At 40.0% G+C, this 6273-nt stretch overlaps 1 non-coding gene across 1 annotated transcript; it reads right to left on the bottom strand.

The window, feature by feature from the left end:
* Nucleotides 1-5528: 5528 nt before the first annotated feature.
* LOC115870215 lies at nt 5529-5658 on the bottom strand. The gene has a single exon (XR_004046586.1). It is a non-coding gene; the product is annotated as a small nucleolar RNA SNORA72 (small nucleolar RNA).
* Between the last annotated feature and the right edge of the window lie 615 nt (nt 5659-6273).

Below are 6273 nucleotides of genomic sequence, written 5' to 3' on the forward strand. Positions count from 1 at the left end.
TATATATATATATATATATATATAATCAAGGCAATATTTGAACCATAGTGTCACTAAAAACTCTCCATTTTTTATCTGAAATTCAAAGTGAACTAAAGTGTTGCATTTTATTTGGCTCTCTTACTAAATACCTATATTATATACTAGATAGTTTTTAAGGTGACCTCTCTGCCTTGAATTTAACTGGCTCAACAGTCATCCTCAGAAGCTACAGTTCTGATTGCCCTTCTCTTTGGAAGGCCCCCTCACTAAGACTAAGTGAAGTGTATAACTGACTTAACTTGTCTGCAGCCATCCACCAACTGAATAAACATGTTTAAACATGGTTTATTTGGAATAAACCATGTGCTTGTGGACTGAAACCGCCAGTAGCAATACTTTATGACTTCTCCTCATAGAAGTATGTAGTTAGATACTTGTGTGTATGTGTAGTTTAAAATACTAATGCAATGAAAAACTATACTAAAGGTGTAGGTAGAAGAAGCAGGAAAGTAAGTAAATATTTACCAAATGTGATGTATATATTTTTCAATATGCACCTATTTACATATTATTTATATCAATTTTTTAATGGGAAGAAAGCGGTAGGAGTTACCTCAAGATTGGATTTTTATAGCCTTTAAATAGCCAGTCTCTTTAAAGACTCACTTATTTAATGTCTGTCTCCCTCGCTAGACTTAAAGTTCCTTGAGAGTAAGAACCTCACCTGTCCTTTTCACTTTTGTCTCAGTACCTAATGCATTGCTGTCACCGATTATACTCTCCATGGGGGAAATAAATTATGTGGGGAATGAATGACGGGCTATAACATCTATCAGCCGCAGCCAAAGGTGAACACACCCATGTGCTGACAGCCAAGGCAGTCAGGGCCTGAAGAAATGACAGCCTAGACTTTAGTTTCTTCCATCCTTCGCTTGCTGAAATATGACAGCAGCAGCCGCCTAGGCAGGAAGGCACACCCAAATGTCCCACCTCTGTTTCCATCAGGTAACTAGCTTACTGTCATAAGCTTGGAGTTCGCTGAGGGGATCCCAGCCAGTGCTGCTCTGATTACAATGCTGAGGACAGAGACTTGTCACTCAGAGCAATATGGGAAATCAGTGCTTGCAGGCACAGGACAAACCCAGAATGCCATTCTAGAAACAAGTATGGCTCCTTTTCTGCCCAAGTCTCCAGGGCAAATGCCAATGTCTTTACCATGCATTCATTCTTGAGAAGAAGGGCCTGCCTGCCTGAGGCAAGGTGGGGGAGAGAGCCCGCTGACTGCCTTGCATGGGTAGTGTCCCACACTCCCTCTGGCTGCAAGGACAGGCTGGGGGAGGGATTAGTGCATGAAGGCCCTGGTGCATAATGAGTTTAAGGAAAAATTAGCTTGAAAAAAAGAATCACTTAGCTCTCAAATGTCAAGTGATATTTATAGAAGTTGTGGGTTAAATTTCACTTCACTGACTTCGTCCTTTACATTGACAAGCTAGATAAGATGATCTCGTCTTAAATAATCTTTTGTGTTTAGCTATTTCTCTGGCAGTTTTGTATTACAATTTAAAAATAGACTAGCCTATGCTCACATTGGCTATGGTATTTTGAACTTGATTTCTGAGGCTGCTGACAGCTTTTGAAAGATTTAACAACTGGCAGCAAGAAAAACTCCCATAGAATCTGCTCTATGAAATTTTTGCTCTTGAAGAAAAGAAAAAGCAGCAGCATCATTTAGCAGGTAATATATTGCAATAAAAATATGGTTATGTGCTAATGGTTCATTAATATGATAAATCATAACATAACCTTTTCTATCTAATGTAAGAAGCAATTTATTGAGATAAAGACATCTTCTTCCCTATGGCGCGTACCCGTAGTTGTTGGTTTGAGAGGAAAATTTTTTATTATTCTTATTCAAAACAGTCATTTTGATTTGCACAGAAGATAACAGTTGTTCATGACATTTTTATTTCTGCATAAACAGATTTCCATTTTGGCGAAGGTTAATACAGTAGGAATTTAGTCTTACTTTTGGATATACTGTGATAGCGCTGGAGCACTTTGCTTGGTATGGAATGGCTAATTTATCCTTCATGCCTTTATGATCTTGTCAGTGCTGCATGTCTCCCTTAGTTTTTCTAATCTAAAATAATCCCAGTGAAATCCTTTGATTGTCTGTTTGGACCTGCTCCATTCCTAAAGCAGAGATGTAATGGGTTTTATGGCACTTACTTGGGAGTAATTTATCCAGCAGAGTGACTATAGATACTTGTTTTAATAAGAATATGCTTTATGGTAAGTGGGGACTGCTATTTAATTAGCCAAAGGGAAAGTAGTTCATGATACAATCTGTTCCAATCATCTTGGACATTAAACAAAAAGTCAGGCTAAGTTATTTATGTACACGCACTTTATTTGTAGTTGCTTTGAGCAAGCCTCTTCTCTGAAACTTTATTGCGTTTTCTGAGTGAGCTGAATTGTGGGGGGCAGAGTAGGGGAAGAAAAGGACACGAGAGCATCCCGTAAAATTTTTGAAAAAGAAACAGAAGGTTTACTTATTGCTATCAAGGTTGTGAATACAGGCAGACCAAATGGAAAACAGGCAGAGAACTATGATTTATCTTCTGCCATTTGGTACTTTGCATCTTTAGTGCAGAGCTGATGGGGAAATGTTGCAAGATGTTAGCAAAGCATTATGGGATTGTGTGTTTGTGAACAGGTTGTGTGTGTTTCTTTCTCGGGTCTTTCTTTTGAATTTGTATTGACCTTAGTAGAAATGTGTGTCTAAAGGGTTGCAATTATAGTCCCCTATAGGTTATTGTAAAGAAATAAATTAAATTTAGGACTTTTCAGGAAGAGCTACTCCTTTTTGGTGTCGCTGCGGTTAGAGGTCTTGGAGTTGGCTCTAAGTCAGGGTGACTCTGTGTGCAGCAGAGGGGAACCCCACTCCTTTTCCCTTCATCCCCCCCAATCATTACCATGTCCAATCCCATTATTACAGCTCCTGTGTCAATCATCTTACTGATGGACTTCCTCAGAGTTGCCAACTCTTTACCATGTCTGACGTACTTCTCCAGGGACTGGTCCCTTCTGATAACATGCCAAGTATATAAGATGAAATCTCTCCATCCTGGCTTCTAAGAAGCATTTTATCCCAACAGATTTGTACATACTTCTAGCAGTTACCCATATATTCAGTATTCTTCACCACATATTCATTGTCTAGCTTTCATAAGAAATGAAGTCATTGAAAACCCCATGGCTTGGGTCAGATTCCCCTAAGTTTTCAAAGTGACATCTCTGTTTTTTCACATTTTAAAGAGATCATTTGCGAAAGCTATATTTGCCCCTGTATCATTTGATTTCCTGACGGAGGTGTCCGTGAACATTGATTGCAGATCTACGTAAAAGGGAATCCTGGAAAACCTCCATATTTTCTCCCCATGATGTTGTTAACTGGCCTACCTCGGAGGGCTTTTGCTTTTTGATGAAGTGTAAGCCAGATTGAATGTTGTAGTTCTTTGAGCAAAATAGATCACACAGAAGCATTCTCCCTTGCCAATAAAATTATAATGATAGTTTAAAGTAGTGTTTGTTGCAAATTGCCTTACATTTTGAATAGAGAAGTAATTGATGATTCAAAGGAATGTCATCCATATATTTAAAGATAGATTTTAAAGAAACAAAATGGAAGCATGTTTGAGACTATAGTCTAGGATGTCAAATCAAAGTTCTTGACTCACTGTCTTTGTATCTACCTCTCCATTTACTCTCCCTTCCTAGCATGTGAACTTTTGAGTCACTTATTGTACATGCATGAACCATGGGGCTGGCATGTGGAGGTATTCCTGCTTTTTACTCTCATGTCCTTGAGACTAGAACACTTACGTTCTACGCGTGTATTCCCTGTGTGCCCCTTTCCAGATTCCAATATTTCAGACAGGATCATTTGAGGTAATATTTGTATCTTTGTAAAGTGAATTTCTAGTGTAAGTTAGCATTTATCATATATACTCGTGTCTAAGCCAAGTTTTTCCAGCACATTTTTAAAATTCAGTTTTTGAGGTAAAATTAGGTGCCTAGGCTGATATTCGAGTTCGCTTTTACTCGAGTATATACGGTACTTGAAAACTCCTTATACATAAGGTTTGGATTGTAATTGCATCTGCACATCTTTGCACACGGCCTTCCAGAACAGGTCACTAGGGTCAATGCTCCATAAGTCAGCATGGTCTAGGGAGGGGTCCTCTGCAGCCCTTGGTGGGATGTAGCCTTCTACTCCTGGTTCCTATGTCTCTCTGGTATTTTGTCTGTAGTGTGTACCTGACAGCAGCTTCTTGATTTTTCAAACTGGATTTCCAGCAGTAAAGTTTAAACTAATGGAGTTTAAATCCTGAAGTGTGTGCCAGCTACATAAGGGCTCACTTTTGGCACAGGTGCACCATCACTGTGTGGCACCCACACTAGTGTCATAAGGAGAATGCTGGGCACAAAGGAACCTGAGTGACCATCCAGGGAATCAGTGTGAATGTTGCCCTCCATAAGCAAGGATGTGACTTTCATATAATTTCCATTTTGAATTGAGTGTGTGTGTTTCACCATTAGCACAGTTACTCCTTCCCCCTCATGTTCTCCTGGGAAAAACTTTTCAGCTGCCTAGGCAAAATCCCCAAGGAGAGAGCCAAGTTAAGTCATACCCCAGACAGCTTGAGGAGGGTGGAAAAGGTTTGGGAGTAATTTCTGGTTTTAGGACTGACTGCACAAAGTTCTGGCCATCAAAAAAAAAACAAACAACAGAAAACACAAGCTGTGGTCCCCATTGGAGGAAAATCTCTGAGAAAGGAGAGCTTGGCTCAGCCCGTGTTCGGTATTTTTAACCTAAGAAGACCGAAAGGAACTACTTAAGTCCGAACTTTCCTTCAACTCTGTGGTCTCAAACACATCCCTCCGTCAGTTGGAAACTTGTCTGACATGTGACAGTGTGCAGAGCAAGTTAGCCACTCTACTTCTTCCTCCTGAAGATGTGTAAACAGCTGGTGCGTGCGATCCCCTGGCTGGTGGGAAGTAAATGCACAACTGATGTTAAACAAACATAGGCCTGTACCCGGAACTCAGAAAATATTGCGTATACAACATGACATAGAGCCTAGCCTGGGCCATTATCACTTCAGGTGGTCAATGTCAAGGTTTAGGACATCAGAGACAATAATTCTTTAAAAAATATGCTGCCCACTCCCTTAGAATTATTTAGGTCCTTTCACTATAGTTTTATTAGCAAAGGATCATAAAAACTAAGATGGCATTGAGTTAAGTCCAACTCATGGTGATCCCCTGTGATTCAGAGTAGAATTATGCTCCATAGGGTTTTCTTTCTTTTTTTGTTTAATTTTAATTTTACATTAATTAATGGCAACAAATTGTTGCAGAATCCCCCTACTTTAGACATAATTCTGCATAGCAGCATTTGTTATTTCCTAATTATTTCACTAGACAGTAATCTTGAACTTGAACAAAGACCCCTAGAGTACCAGCCATATACAGACATTCAGACTTATCACCAGCATTGATAAAACCAGGCTCAGGGAAAGAACTTGGCCTGAGACACATGCATGGTCTTATTATAGTGAATGTTCAGCCTGCCCTGGCTACCGCACAATCAGGACAGCGAGAATATTCCATAGGGTTTTCAAGGACTGATTTGGGGGAAGAGTTTTACTAGGTCTTTCTCCAACTTCTGACCTTCGGTTAGCAGCCAGTGCAGTTATCCATCGCTCCATCATGGAACTTCCTCGCCACGTCATACAGATATTTAAAAGAGGAAAAAGAAAAACAGTGTGGTTATCTCATTGTCCCTCAAGTTTTATTGGTTTTCAACTCTCAAATTTGGATTCAAGAGCCATGTTATTTATAGACTTACTTTGACAATCAACAAAACATATTTTTTTAGCTCCACCCATGTTTACAACTCATTGGCATGAATATGAAATCAGCGTGGAAATCAGAGAGGATATGAGCTCATCTGTCACCTCTGCTTTTCTCATAGCAGGCACTTGGTTTTCAAAACTCTTGGCTCTTTAATACAGACTCCAGATGCATGGTGAAGGCATCCGGGCAGATGCCCGGTTCATCAGGTGACACTTCCGGAAGAACCGGAGTGGCACCCAACTGAGTGATAAGGACAGTGACTTAAACACGTCGGCTCTTTCTTCAGTGCAGTTTCATTCTTGCTGACTGTGAGGCTGAACCGGCCTCTGTCTTTTTTATCTCGTTCCATGGTCACCACGCAGTCAATCT

The sequence above is a fragment of the Echinops telfairi genome, unplaced genomic scaffold, assembly GCF_000313985.2.
Source record: "Echinops telfairi isolate 266 unplaced genomic scaffold, ASM31398v2 ScPeMD7_443;HRSCAF=831, whole genome shotgun sequence".
Classification (NCBI taxonomy): Eukaryota; Metazoa; Chordata; class Mammalia; order Afrosoricida; family Tenrecidae; genus Echinops; species Echinops telfairi.